Below are 15,649 nucleotides of genomic sequence, written 5' to 3'. Positions count from 1 at the left end.
TCAGCGTATTCTGACCATCGAGAAAAAATCGCGAAAATCAACCATTTTTCGAACCGTTACACTAGGATGTTCCCTTAAGCTTGAAGGATGTAACCTAAGCAGGCAAGTGTAGCTTGCGGCTAAGAACCCCATAGAATGTCTAAACAGTCAAGCTGGCAGTGTTTATTGCCTTGATCTCAAGAGCCTTGCAATCTTCTCCCGTAGAACCGTACTCGTTGTCCCCCGTGCATCGAGGGACCCACGGCGGCACCTCTCTTCCCGTATTCGTTTACGACTTGGTCAAGTGATTCCTCGAAGCTAACGACCCGCTTGCGTACGCTCGGACCTGCACATTACACGCAAGTGCGTATCTTTTACGTCGCGGAGGTCTTGGCTAATGGGAGAGACTCGGTGAGTCTGCATAGACTCCTGAAATTGAATTCGAAAAATCCAATTAAGTGACGTGCGACGCCTTCGTCGAGCTCTCGAGGCTCGGCAGTGCGTAAAGTGCGATTTCACGACTCCACTGTCGAGACATGAATTTGCATTTACATGTACAATTACGATATAATGCATAAATTCACGTGACAGTTGTCCGCCAGCCGTACGGAAAAGCAAACAATTACCTATACACCCCGTAAATGTAAATTACATTTCGTAATTTGTGCCCTTCTCATAAATTCGAAGTCATTTTTATCCGCGTTTCGTAACATTATACGGTTATTACACGACAAGTGCTCGCGTTAAACGCACACCGTTTCTGGCTAAAGAATTCTCGATTATTGCACCCCGCGTCTCACCTCGCGTTATAAAGTGGTATACGACAACTTGCCGCTTGACTTATGCGAACATGACTACTGACAAGGAGTAGCAAGTCGTAAGAGCTGACAGTATATAAAGAACGAGAGGGAATAGGTGTATAGGTAGGGGACGGGGAGAGAAGGAAAAGCAGAGGCTGCATATCCTGCATCTTCCATCTTCCATCTTTCATCTTCCATCTCTACCCGCAGTCCGGATGGTGTATTCGAGGGAGCAACACCTTGGCCGTGTACGATCATACTTTGGCCCCAGCGGTGCAGTCCTTCAGCAGCACGCGTTCCCCGCAGCATCGGCAAGTCCGCAGGGTCCACGTGCTGTTCCCGCGTAAAAGCTCGCCGTGTCCCGACGAGTTTAGAGTGCTTGACAAACAACCGCGATCCTATATTCCATTTGTTTGGCCGTAGACGTTTTGAAAAAAAAACAAGGTAACGACAAATTTGAAGAATTAAACTTGGAAAAAAAAAAACGCACGAATGCCTTATTCTTCTCAATCGAATCACCTTTAAAGACGCCACTTTGGTACACACCTGCGGTGTTTAGGTATACGTATGTGTTTGCCCACGTTACATACTCTCACCACAACTACAGTTACGCACGAAGCACTTTGACGTCTAAGGCTTATCAAGCCCTCAAAGAATAAGTTATTTTTATACTTGAATTCCGAGGTGACGGATGAACCTTATGAAAACAATTAACGGGAAGAATCATGGGATTGTAATTTTTTTCGTGCAATCCCTCATTAAAATAATGGTATCTGTGTTTAATTGTATTTGAAAATATCGATAAAAAATATTGCCTACCAGCGTTTAGTGGTCTTATTGTTAATCGGTATCCCGTGACTGTTTATTTAATAAATGTGCCTACCGTTCTATCACCAGTGCAGCAGAGTGCGTGATCGGTATGTCTACATATAATTTGTAGATCCAACGTGTACGCACGTACGAATATCATCAGCGGTATCTGATTGCAAGAAAATCGTTAGCGACCTACTTCGTACCGGCGGTAAGTCTTACGCGTTTTCTCATTTTAAATTATCAATTTTACTCTCGACTCTATTCTTACATCGCTGCAGTTGCTATTTATCGACGTCGCAATTTGCGCACGGAGTATAGGTACGTCCTTTCGAAGGTGTCGTATCGTCAACGATCGACGCGATCGAGGCCTCATCGATATTCGTCATTCCGACCCGACCTGTCCGCTCTTACGAGCGATCGATTTGTATTACCGGTCCGGTTACGAGTCTTTTGCTTGCGCAGAGTGTGCGCGTTGCGAATGAAACGCGGAGGCTTGCACGATTTATTAGCGATCGTGTTCCATCGAGCGTTTTAATTGCACGCGCCGGATTGTCCGATGCTTCGCGGTGAAATTAAACGAATCGATCAATTACAATTATTCAACATTTTCGGTGGGCAAGCAAACTGAAAGAGAATGAATTCTGATTGTGAGAGTCATCGCTGCCTGAAGACGAATCTCTTCTTCAACGGAACGTAGTATTTTTTGCTATGCAACGGTTCGCACAATTTCCGGAAATATCTTTATGGAACAAAGCGTTGTTCAGAATCAGTCAAATTTCCGTTAATTTTATCTAAAACGAGTCAAGATGCAGGAGATCTATACCGAAAAGTTTCTAATTCGTCTTGCATCGTAATATAACGTTACTGCGTTAAAACAACAAAATACGAGTCCAGAACGAGTCGAAGGGAGGGAGGGGTGCGAGAGCCCGAGACATTGAAATCAGTGCAGAACTTTGATCGCGTAGAGAAATAGGTCGTGAAAAAATTTCGCAAGAAAAACGGAGAACCGAGCCGCACGCGCGGTGCGTGGGCGCAGTTGCTCCGGTGGTTTGCCGTAACTAGGCGATAAAACGGCCGATCAGCCCCGGTTAACGAGAGCGAGCCGAGACTTTCCAACCCCCTCCCTGGACCTCTTCTCAATCGACTTTACGTACCGTCCGTATAATTGGCACACCCCGTGTCAGCCGATGAACCTATTGCGATTTACGCTTCAGATATCTGCGCTCTTATGTGCGGCTAATTTGAGAGACTGACTCGAATCCAGGCGCAACCCGGCGAATCCCTGAAGGTACCGCAGAGCAATTCCGAGCACACTGTAAGTGCCGATCCGAAGTTCAAATATTCGCGGCCTTATTAGGCCACTAAGATGTTAAATTAGAGGAGATCGGTGACGCGGCGCCGAGTAGCGTTAATAGCCGATACGTTCGCGGTATTCGCGCGGCCAGCGAAAGGGGTAAGATTTTCGGGGACCACGGGATCTCTTCCTCTTTCTCTCCGGGGACGTTGAAGAGGTCAGACGCGTGCCAATTTATAACAACTGGAGAAGGAGGAAGGGAGGAGAACGTGGACTGGATACGGACGGCCCATCCCGATCGAGTTGAACATCGGGAGATTCCACAAATTAATTCTCCGCCAAATCACCATCCGAGAGTCCCCGGAGTCTAAAAGAAAGAGCCAGCGATCGACGAGGCATCTAAAAAGATAAGTTGCTCAGACAATTGTAATTTCGCCCTGTAGGGATCGTACGGTTAGTGAACCGATATTCTAATATTTGATTGTCGTAAAGAAAGAAAAGCTGACGTAGGACTGGTGAAGCTAGATTCCCAGAATTAAATATATTTGGTTATTTGTATAATCTCGCAAATAATATATTTTTGTTAATTCTATAATCTCACAAATGGCGCCCAACTTATGGCACGAAACCGACGCTAATATATAATAAACAAAAGATTAATTTGTTATAAATCGTGATAAGGCGTATGGAAGAAAAGCGTACGGAAACCTACGTGACAAAATCAGGTAGAATAGCTAAGCAGAAATTTAAGCGTTACAATTTTTCAAATAGGTGTGCAGAAGAAATCAAAACAAACATGCCGATACTGCGTGATGACGAGGTCATAGCGACCGATCGACGAGAGTTAGAAATGGAGCAGCAGAATTTGGAGAGACAGCGACGCGAGCTTGAACAGCTACGGGCTGAGGTCGAAGCACAACAGGCAGCTCTGGATCGCGGACGGCAGCAGCAACAACAACAGGCGGCTTATGTTAATCCGCAAGTCGAAATAAATCAAGGCCAGTACAATAGGTTTGAGGAGATAGCAGCGATTGTAGGTAACGTACAAAATTTCCATGTGGAAATTAAAATGCCCAAATTCGATAACGAAATAGAGCGAAATCCCGCAGAGTTTCTCGAGGAGATGGACAAATTCTTTAAGATAAAAAATATAAAAAATGAAAATAGAATGAATATTATAGAGCACGCGCTGGAGGGTAAAGCGGCGTTATGGTTTGAGTTGAGAGTAGCTTTTCGCGATTACGAGCACTTCAAGGATGATTTTCTAAGTGAGTTTTATTCAGTTCCTATTCGAGTTTTATTTAAAAATCGTTGGCTAGAACGGAGGTGCAACGCGAACGAAGAGTCGTTACAAACTTACTATTATCGTCAGCTCAGAGACTCGAGATATTTCAGTCCGCGCCTGACCTCATACGAAATAAATTATAATGTAATACAACAGTACCCGGTCTGGATAAGAGAGGCGTTGGCTACGGTTGATTTTAATAATGACGCGTTGATAGGCCAGACGCTCGGAAGTTTGGACGGAATACGTAGGGAACGAGCAAAATTTCGGGATGATCGACCGGGAAATCAGAATGTAGCTATGAGACCTCCGGTTCGAGTTCGACAAGTGAATATGGAGCAACGGGAACGAAATAATGGTTACCGATATGAAAATAGACGATTTTCGGACAGTAGACGGTTTTATGATCAGCCACGAGGCAGGTATAGATACGGGCAATTTAGCAACAGTCATGCCCAAGCTCAAGGCTCTCAGCTGAGTGAACGGTGGCCAGACACGCGTTTTCCACCGCCGATAAATACGCGGGCACAGACAAGTCAGAATGTTAGTTCAAACAGTCAAACGGAAAGAGCTACCGGTCATTTAAACTCTCATGCGACGCGCTGAATAAGGGTCCGGCAACGCGTCGTTACGATTTTGATTTCATTGACGAACTTTCAGAGGGAGTGAATGGAAAAATGGACCGCAGGAGTAACGAGAATTCGAGTCCGTTGGTAATGAGATGTCCTCATCTTAAAGTAAAGATCTTGGGGGAGGATCGGACTATTCTCCTTGACTCGGGTAGTCAGGTTACAGCAATATCTGAGGTTTGCTACAAAGAAATATCGGCTAAACAAAAGTTAAACGTCTTGCCGGTCTCGAATTTATTCGTCACGACGGCTATCGGGAAAAAATCCACGACTATAAAGCAACAGGTTTGGTTGGATATAGAGATTGAGGGTAGAAAATTGAGCTTTCCTTTTTTGATAATTCCGTTATTAACGTCTACAGTTATATTGGGCAACGATTGGATGGATCGAAATAGCGTGGTATTGGATTATAAAAATAGCGAGATCGAGGTTGCGGGTAAAGTTCTTTCTACGTCGACGGTGATATTCGAGCGAAGCGCTTCCGAGACTCTTCGCTGTTCACAAAAAAATAATAATGAAACTCTTGTGTTGGTGATAGACCTCAGGGGTTTTCCCGTAGAAGAGGAGTCGGTTGAAAATGATTGCGAAGGGTTGAATAAAATAAATTCAGTGAATGATCTTGAGTCTAAGGGGGAAGGGGTACCCCCAAACGAGGGGGAATGGCCTGAGAGTCGATTCACTTGTGAAGAAATCTCGAAAACGACAGGGCGACTTCATAATCACGAGGGAAAAATGAGCGAGATAGCGGCGAGAGTGATTCAATCAGACGAGGACTGTTTCGTGATTAGCGAAATCGATGAAAAACCAGAATTTGGGAATAGTGAGGAGTTCGCGGACGCTCTTGGCGCGGTCGCGTGTAAACTAATATCACTTGAGGTGGCGCAGAAAGAAATTGTGGTAAATACCCTCGCGAGATTCAGATTGTTGTTCTCGGATAAACCAGGGTGTGCTCGAGGATACGAACATCAGTTACGCCTGATCACCGCGCGGGCCGGTTTTCGACACACCTATCCGGTCCCATTTCGCCTAAGAGAGCCCACCAAGCAAGCAATAGACCAAATGGTAGAAAACGGAGTTGTAGAGCGTGCCGTGAGTCAGTATTGTAACCCCTTAAGGATTGTTATGAAAGGAGACGGTTCCGTGAGAGTGTGCCTAGACGCCCGATTCTTGAACAAACTTATCGAGGACGATCATCAATCTCCACCGCTGATAAACGAATTGTTGCAAAAGTTTCATGATGCTAGGTGGTTCTCAAAGTTGGATTTGACGCAGGGCTATTGGCAAGTGCAATTGCATAGGGATTCTCGACAATATACAGCATTTCTATTCGATTCGAATCTGTATCAATTTTGTCGTATACCGTTCGGGCTTAAAACCGCCGGTAGTGGCTTTATGAGAGCGCTGGGGTATGCGCTAAGAGGAGAATTTGATGAATATATATCGTGTTATATCGATGATATATTGATAGGTACGAAGACGTTCGACGAGCACCTGGCGGTACTCGAGAGAGTTTTCCGACGATTATCCGAGTTCAATTTTACCATTAAGATATCAAAATGCAATTTCTTCCTCAAAGAAGTGCCTTTTTTAGGATTTATTATTTCCGCTGCCGGAATTACGCCGGAGCCTAGGAAGCTAGACGTGATCCAGAACTTTGAGGAACCGCGAAACAAGAAACAGCTACAACGATTCCTGGGAGTTTGCAACTACTACCGACAATTTAACGTGAATCATAGCGCGGGTGTAGATAAATTACGAGACCTTTTGACAAAAGATAAAGACTGGGCATGGAATTCCGAACATACGGAGTCATTCAAACAGTTGAAACATGATTTTGCGAATTGCATTGCTCTTAAACACGTCATTCCCGGCGCACAGTATAGATTACAGACAGATGCTAGTGACCGAGGAATTAGTGGAATATTATACCAGCAGGATAAACAGGGTTATCACAATGTGATCGGAGTAGTCAGTCGATGCCTAACAAAGTACGAGGGCAACTATACAACAACCGAAAAGGAGTTGTTAGCGATCGTATATGCTATAGGAAAATTCCGAGTGTACCTACTGGGCATTAGCTTTGTAATTGTGACGGATCACCAATGTTTAACGTTTTTGGATAAAGCCGTATTTCAAAATTCGAGATTAACGAGATGGACATTGCTCTTGCAGCAATATGATTTCGCAGTTGAGCATTGTCGTGGAATTGATAATACAGTAGCCGATTTTTTCAGCCGAAATCCGAGAGGGAAATTCGAAGAGGAGGTGTCGGAAAGGTTAATTATTTCTGCCTTGCATCGATGTTTTCTTCCGGTAGAAAAGGGCGTTGAGGATCCTACATCTTGGACCATAGCTCTCTTGAACTGCGATAGTAACGTTCATCAAAGTTTCAGGGAACTAGGGAGGTTGCAAAATGAGGATCTGAATATAAAAAAAGCGATTGATGGATGGCGGAATAATCCTGACGGACAGTCCCAATATCTTTTACATAATAATATCCTTTTTCACCAGGAAAAAATCGGTGATTGGAAAATCGTAATCCCGGAGATTCTACGACATTCATTGGTTGAAGCGATACATATAAAACTTGGTCATCCGGGAGTCTATAAGACCCAGAGTCATTTAAAGAAATTTTATTATTGGAGGGGATTAGCTGCTCAAGTGAAGAAATTTGTAATGAGTTGTGATCTATGTCAGAGGGTGAAGTATCTATCGAGATCAATGGAGGGAGAATACGGTTGTGTCACGTCAGAAAAGCCTAATGATTTAGTAACGGTGGATTTTTATGGACCTCTCCCGAGGGCTCGAGGGGGTATGCAGTATATTTTCGTGATCCTAGATGCATTTTCGAAGCTCGTTACCCTATATCCAATGAGAAACGCGACCGTGAGAACGACGCTAAAGAAAATTTTCACCCAGTTCATACCGAAGTTCGGCAAACCTGAAAGAATTCTCTCTGACCATGGTACGCAATTTACCTCCCACCTATGGAAGGCAGAGTTAGAAGCGAATCACATTAAAGTATTATATAGCTCGATTCGACATCCACAGTCCAATCCCACGGAGAGGGTTATGCGCGAATTGGGGAGGTTGTTTCGAACGTTATGCGCCGTTAGACATACGAAATGGGTCGAATATATACCAGACATAGAAAGAATTTTGAACGTGACGGTACATCAGAGCACTAATTTCTCCCCGTTAGAACTCCATTTTGGGAAGCCCATCCAGGAGGAGATCCATAGCATTATCAGTTACCCCCCAACGCATGCCCTGTCTCACGAGTATATGATAACGTTAGCGCGCGCGAATCTTAAAAAAGGTTTTGAGAAGCGTAAGAGAGGTCAAAAGCATGCTTCGAATGTTGAGTTATCCGTTGGCGATAAGGTGTTGTTGCGAGTGAGGCATCTCTCGAACGCCTTCGATAAAGTTATCAAAAAATTTTTCCATCTCTTCGAGGGGCCGTACGAAATTCTCCGAATGGCCGGGAAAAATGCATTCGTTCTGGGTGATCCTAAGAGAGATCTTGCTGAGGTCGGTACATACAATCGCTTTAATTTACGAAAATACTATGAGCCGGTCGTTGGTGCTGCTGCGTCCGACGAGGAGGCACGAACAAATTTTGAATGAGCGAAATGCGAAGTTGTCTGTCGAAATTCTTCTGTGATATAATTCGATAGTTAGTTAATATAATTGTTATATCATTAGGTATGTATGTGAAAGGACTCTATTAGAATTAGGTAGTTAGGTAAGATGACTTTATCATGATAATGTAAGGATGAATGAGGCGTATGTACAACGCCATGGACGAGAGTTGTATGACTCAGAAAAGATTGTCTGTATATATGTTTAGGTAGTTATTTAAGATGATTGTAAATAGTTAAGTAGTTTAAGATGACGTTGTTATTGTAACATAAGATTGAAGGTGGGGTGTAATACACCAGGTGCAGGATTAGCACGGCTTAGGAAAGATGAGTAACGAAGGTCAGAAGGTATTGGGCGAAGGTTTATTTTCTCGAATGTAATAAATAATTCTGCGCCGGTCGAAAAGTTCGCCCGGCACAAAAAGGGGGAAAATGTAAGTGCCGATCCGAAGTTCAAATATTCGCGGCCTTATTAGGCCACTAAGATGTTAAATTAGAGGAGATCGGTGACGCGGCGCCGAGTAGCGTTAATAGCCGATACGTTCGCGGTATTCGCGCGGCCAGCGAAAGGGGTAAGATTTTCGGGGACCACGGGATCTCTTCCTCTTTCTCTCCGGGGACGTTGAAGAGGTCAGACGCGTGCCAATTTATAACAACTGGAGAAGGAGGAAGGGAGGAGAACGTGGACTGGATACGGACGGCCCATCCCGATCGAGTTGAACATCGGGAGATTCCACAAATTAATTCTCCGCCAAATCACCATCCGAGAGTCCCCGGAGTCTAAAAGAAAGAGCCAGCGATCGACGAGGCATCTAAAAAGATAAGTTGCTCAGACAATTGTAATTTCGCCCTGTAGGGATCGTACGGTTAGTGAACCGATATTCTAATATTTGATTGTCGTAAAGAAAGAAAAGCTGACGTAGGACTGGTGAAGCTAGATTCCCAGAATTAAATATATTTGGTTATTTGTATAATCTCGCAAATAATATATTTTTGTTAATTCTATAATCTCACAACACCTATGGCGTAAGGTAGGTGTACCGGTTATTGAACTTTTTTGGCTCTGTCTGTTTGATCCTTGGTTCTAAAATTGCCAAAAATCAAATTTCCAGTCCTCGACCCTCGATCGATTAGTTTCTTGGTTATCAAGAAATTCACAATTTCTGTTGTAAATTTATAATTTTGGAAAATAATAGAGTCTAAACGTGTCAATAACCGGTAGACTTACCTTGTGAGATTTTTAATCGCGACGTTCGTATAACGAGATCTGTAATTGGCGTATAATATTGATATACCTTACACATTCTCTCACAAGTGCGCCAGGAGTTGATTCTTTGAAGTTTTCTTCCAAAAATTTTCATCCTTACTCTGGGGGCCTCCCGGAGTGTGTCGGAGCTCTTATTGTTAAATCAATCCCTCTCGTGTCTTTCGACACGGTCGAGTTTCGGAGGCAGGAATACGGGGGTAACCGGCACACGTGCGAGGCATGTCCCCCTGTTGAATTGAAAACGCGAAAGGACGATTCTCCGCTGCTGGTATGCAAATCAACCGAGGGCCGGGCATGTAAGTAGTCAGTAACGAAGGATCGAGGGTTTTGCATATTATCGCGTTTATCGGTGCTGAACGGAGGTGCGTGCGCGTTTAAAAGTCCGAATCGGTTCCGATAGGGGAAAATGACACCCTCAAACGCTGTCCTTTCATCGATAGAACCACACTTTTTTCTACCCACACTCACGTCTCACTCGATCCGTGTAGTTCTTGTCTTTTCTTTTTTCGCCGTTTGTCCCGAAGAAGATGTCTTCGAATTCCAGCGTGTTAATCCTGCGACGGTGAAGCTTTTATTGCTGGCAATATTCTAGATCTACTAGAGTTGTAACCGGGTCGAAAATTTTTCAGGAACACGGATCAGATTTCTTCGGTCCAACTTGAGAGCAGGGATCCAAAATTATTTTTAAAAAAACCTTTGGATTTTTATTGACAAAACATTCTTCCATCATGAATTTCTCTCACTTGTCGAGCAAATCACATCGGATAGAATGAGAGAGACCGGCTCTGTGGTGTGTTTAACTATTTAGATATAATGGGTATTCCCAAATTCAAAGGTCGGCTTATTTTGAAAGTACCGGTTCTGCATAAATGACATTATTCATTCAGCTATGCACAAGCATTATTTGCATGATTTCAAAATAATTGTTAGTCGTCGTAAATAAAAATTTTCGCGATTAAAAAACCATAACTTTACACGGAATGATTAAAACTAACGAGCCTCAGACGATTCCCTCCACCAATCGTATTCTTTGACTTTGCGAATCAATTTATCCGATACGAATCGCGTCGTTTCCTGCAGTAACATAATATTTATTTCTGCATCACGCTGTTGTTCTGATTACAGGTATGTAACGATATTATTACACTGATATAGTACAGGTATATAAGATAAAAAATATTAGGGCTTGATGGGGAAAAACAACGAATTCAGCTGTAACCTGCAGGGTTCCAGTTTGAGTTTCAAAGGTCTGTATGCACGTACATATCAGCGAACGATGAAAGGAGCGAAAGGATCTATGTCTCCCCCGATTCGTAGGCACAGAGTGATTTAACCGTGTTTTATCTGCGTCTCTTGAACCTTTCGGAATATGGATTGAGATAAGGACGCTGGGGGTAGGAGGACAAGCGGGAGGCACGGATCCTCGAAAAGACCGTGAAAACGAATGGCACGTATGTAGCGTGCGAATAGGATCGTTGCCAAATGTCCTGTTGCCGGTCTTGTTGCCCCTTCGAGAGACGGCAGAAAGAAAAGTGGCGAGGATTTGGCGAGGCTCGCTTGCTCGGGAGGATCGCGCGTTAATCTTTTATATCCAGAAAGTGTAGTGAGAAATAAATCGCGTTTGATAATGGGTTCCAGCCGGCTCTGGAAGATATGTCGGCCGTCGCGTCGTTTCGTGCCCACGCCAGGCGAGAAAACGAGCCGAGAAGGTCGAACTCGAACCCATCCGCGTTCTTTAATATAGACATGGCGCTATCAATGATTTAGGATTTTCGAGCCACCTTCGGGCGTATCTTTGCCCGATAGCCTCGGACATGTTCCACGGTTTTAACCGGGGACTCTTTCGCTCCGAAAGCGAACCCGTGCCATGCGTCTAGAATCCATGAACTCTAATTCACACGACTCGACGGCTGGAGCGTCGTTAACGTTCCTTACAAGGATAACAACACTAAAATCCCTGGCCGGAAATCGCGACAAAGATATAAATGAAAAAAAGTCACAAACTCATTTTATTTCGGACTTGCAGACTTGTTAGTACGTACCTACTCGAATTTTTTCTTCTTCAATGCAGAATCCGAACGATTGTTTACAAAATCTATCAAGAATTTGGAACGTGGAACTGCATTGATAGATTATAGTCGAAATCTGCGGTCATAATCGGCAAGTCTGCGGGGAAGGTATCCGTCCAAAGGATCTCCCAAATCGATTGATTGAGAAATTAATTTTGTCCGTATGTTACGAATGAATTACGAAGCGAATCACAATACGTTTGTCTTCGGTTTCAACGGTTCTCCGCAGGACGTATAATATTCGTTGAATTTGACTTTGTAGCTTACGATGGATTCTGACAAAGAATTCTCAAATAGATGGAACGCAACAGTGACGGTGCACCGCGGTGGTCAGAAGCCCAACGTGCCAAGTATATTCATACCTATACATTCTATATATTACGAAATATAAGGGTCTATAAACGAAGTGACTAGTGAAAAAAAAGCACACACAAGATGCACGTCCTTGACGATTAGTTGTCGCGATGCTGCTGCATCGTCCGTCAGTGGGTGAATGATAAAACCGCACGCTGTCGGCGGCCTGCGATCAGCTGCGTTCAGGGATAATATGTATGTTCACATATACCTGTGCATACGTGTACGTGTACGATCGTGCCTCGACGTTGGGCGGATGAAAATTAAGAATTATACCTGGGTATAATATAGATAGGGATGTACGTTGTTTGTGTATTCCTGTATACCGTACATATTTTAGGCGATAGGATATTGAGCGGAGAGAAGATACGCGCTACATCGTTCGTATCTTAATTTCACAACCAGCTGTATAATTACATACCAAAGCGGAAATCTCAATTCTACCGCAAACAGGTGCCTATTAATTACCACGCGCTCAAGATTCAATTAAAAATTCGACGTGTGGCAATTATCGTTACGTCTTGACTAACAAACTCTCCTCGCGGCTCTTGTATGGCGCACAAGCCGAATACCTTTCAGGTGTATATAGGTATGTGCTATCGGAGAAACCATTGTATGATGATGCATACATCGCGGGGAAGTAACGATAAGACTCGGTGAAATTGTCTAGCAGAATCGAAAAGTCAATCACAGAACACGGCATGATCGCGTGATCGGTATTGCACTCGATACGTACAAATAGAAAAGGAAAAAAACACATTTCTTTCAGTGACACACGTTACAAATCCACCCGAGTTTCCAATCGTGTGGTAATTTTTCAATTTCACTACCCATCGGTCTTTCTTTTACCAGGCTACAAATTATGTGTCTCAAGTTGCGACTTCAAAATTGGCTATGATGCCGTTTATACTTGCGTCGCGTCAGGTGGATGCCGAACGATCATGTTTTATTATTTTCATGGCAGTTAAATTGGCCTCACCGTCACAGATGTGATGCCGGAATATACGAGGTACAGGTAATTGGTACAAATTGATAATCTTCTCGATACGAATCTTAGATCTTGAATCTTCAACGGTAAAGAGGCCACACCTTTGACAATAAATCGCAGCGAATTATCGCAATTGCCTGAGGAAGATATATGTATACGCGGATACCTGTACGCAATCTCTTTCGCATAATATTAGCAGCCACCGTTTTACGATTCGACGTGATCAAGGATAATCCTGCAGACTGATGAAAAAAAGAACGCTGTTATGAAAAACGAAAACCTCACGACTACGAGCATTACCTATATTTAACCAATTTTAACAATTTTTCAAGTTATTTTATTCACAACTTCCTCTCGATATGTTGCAGCGGGAAACGAAGCATCAGTACATGAGATCCGGGTACCTGTACACATATACGTACGAGTATTCAAAATTTTGAACGCGCAGAGTTATGGTTTTGTTCAGGAGAAGGTATTGAATTTGGCGACTCTAGCGATGCAAGACTCTGTTACGTGTTACGTCGAATGACCAGTGACGTGTCGGAAAGTTTTCTGTACTTTATTTAGAGTCTTGTTCGTTATAGATTAAACTTTTGCGCGCTGCGTGTTTAGCGTCAAGCGTCCGTTCAGGCTTCGCTGGAGATTCACCGAAAAATAGGAAAGCCAAAATGCAGTTTCTTTTCACCTGTTATGTTTTAACTGGATGAAATTGCATGCGCGTCGGCTACAAGTGTTAGATTTACGATTGCCTCCGAATTTCAAGGGTTCTCTTTCGCCGCTGCAACACGAACAATGAGAAAAAAAAATTTAGATGGAAACGAAATGATTTGACAACTTTCTCGGTACTTTGCTAAATAACGTATACCCGATATAGATTCGAAATTCGCTCACCACGATTCGTACGTTTTTCCTTTATTTATCATTTCCGAGGGGTTCTCATTAAACCGGGAACTTCTTGCTGTTACGGGAAGAAATCAACGGTTCTCGACTGTCTTTCGCTTGCCTGTCCGTATTAGTTGGAGCACCCGGACCATGCATCTCGTGTAGACTTACTCGCTATACCCACGTCAGTACGGATCACATCATTAGGCGTTGAAAATATTTTTAAACTCAGGATCGTGTTACAATTAATTCACGCCCGATTTCACCGGCTGTGTCGCCCTTTCGTATTATGCGTGTACAGATGCATGGATTAACAAACTTATCAACGTGTGTTGGTTCGTCGTGGGCCGAAGATTAAGAAACGCCCGTTAGCCCTGCTGGATTCTTTAAGACTGACGCGGTGGTGATTGATTTAATATTTACATAGAACACGCGGTTTGAGAAACTTTAATTACAATCCGTACACGCGACCGCGCGTTGACTTTACAAGCTGAAAAAAAAAAAACGGTCACGAAAGGCATTTTACGGTCCTCATAGTGAAACAGATGAAGATTTCCTTTCTTACTTTCTTCTAATAATTACTGCTATAATATAATTCGTAACACGTAGGTAAACAGGTATGTAATAGCTTCGAACAAAGTAATTTCAATGAAATCAATAAATTCACATAAAGTATGAGACCTCGAACTGCAATTAAAGGGTAAAAGCTACTCTCGAGATCGGTCAAGTTCACAATTTGTTTGCGAATGTAATAACGCACGCTCGTACGGCATTGACACGTCGTTGAATCTGCAATTCGACCAATAAAAAAGAACGTGTCACTGCTGATATGTCCCTCGAAATTGTGGGCTATACATGCCCGGCCGAAAGGTGTCATAATTCGAATAATGTCAATGACGATCAAACGTTATCTGCAATATCGACTCACCTCTTACCCAGCGGGCGCTGGGTTTCCATTGACCGTCGGTCGGTAGTCGAAATCTGATTTCAGTATCGGCTGAGTCGAACGACCAGGTGGCATTGTATCCGTCATTCCGAGAAGGATGGTCTTCGGTTATCCGCAAGCGAGTCGGTAGGGTAGAGTTGCGTATTTGCGGCGGGCGGGAGAGGGTAGAGAGGCCGACGTGGTAATTAATTTAAGTTTTGGTAAATTAGTTGGCACCTGCCACGAGTTACAAATTGAACAGCAAGGCTCATCCGAGGGCTTTGATACATCGTATTTCGAAACCTGGCTACACCTGCCAGAATTTACGTTAGCTAACAAGCTTTGTGAACCGAAACGCAATTTTCCGCATCAGCCAAGCTAGAATTTTGTGGAAAATTTAGTTTCGAATTAATCAAGTTTTACGGGCCCTGTCCGTGTCGTCGTATCGCTGGACCAACCCGGCTACATGCTCTACCAACTATGGATAGGTACCTACGCGTGCTTCGTTGTTGCAATTTCCAATGCTCTTCGCATTTAATAGTCATGCCGGGGAAATTTCATGCGGCAGGGGCTTCAAACCGAGCGATAATTTATTTATAGGAAATTATGCGTACATTAAACGTTATAGGCGCAGACGGGTATGCGGTATAGTTGTTGCTGAAGGAGGAAATAGTGATTAAAACTTTTCACCGTAGATCGAAGAAAACAAAAAGGTGAACGCGA

This window comes from Neodiprion fabricii, chromosome 1, assembly GCF_021155785.1.
Source record: "Neodiprion fabricii isolate iyNeoFabr1 chromosome 1, iyNeoFabr1.1, whole genome shotgun sequence".
NCBI classification, from domain to species: domain Eukaryota; kingdom Metazoa; phylum Arthropoda; class Insecta; order Hymenoptera; family Diprionidae; genus Neodiprion; species Neodiprion fabricii.
The sequence above is the reverse complement of the archived record's forward strand: the minus strand, read 5'-3'. Positions refer to the sequence as shown.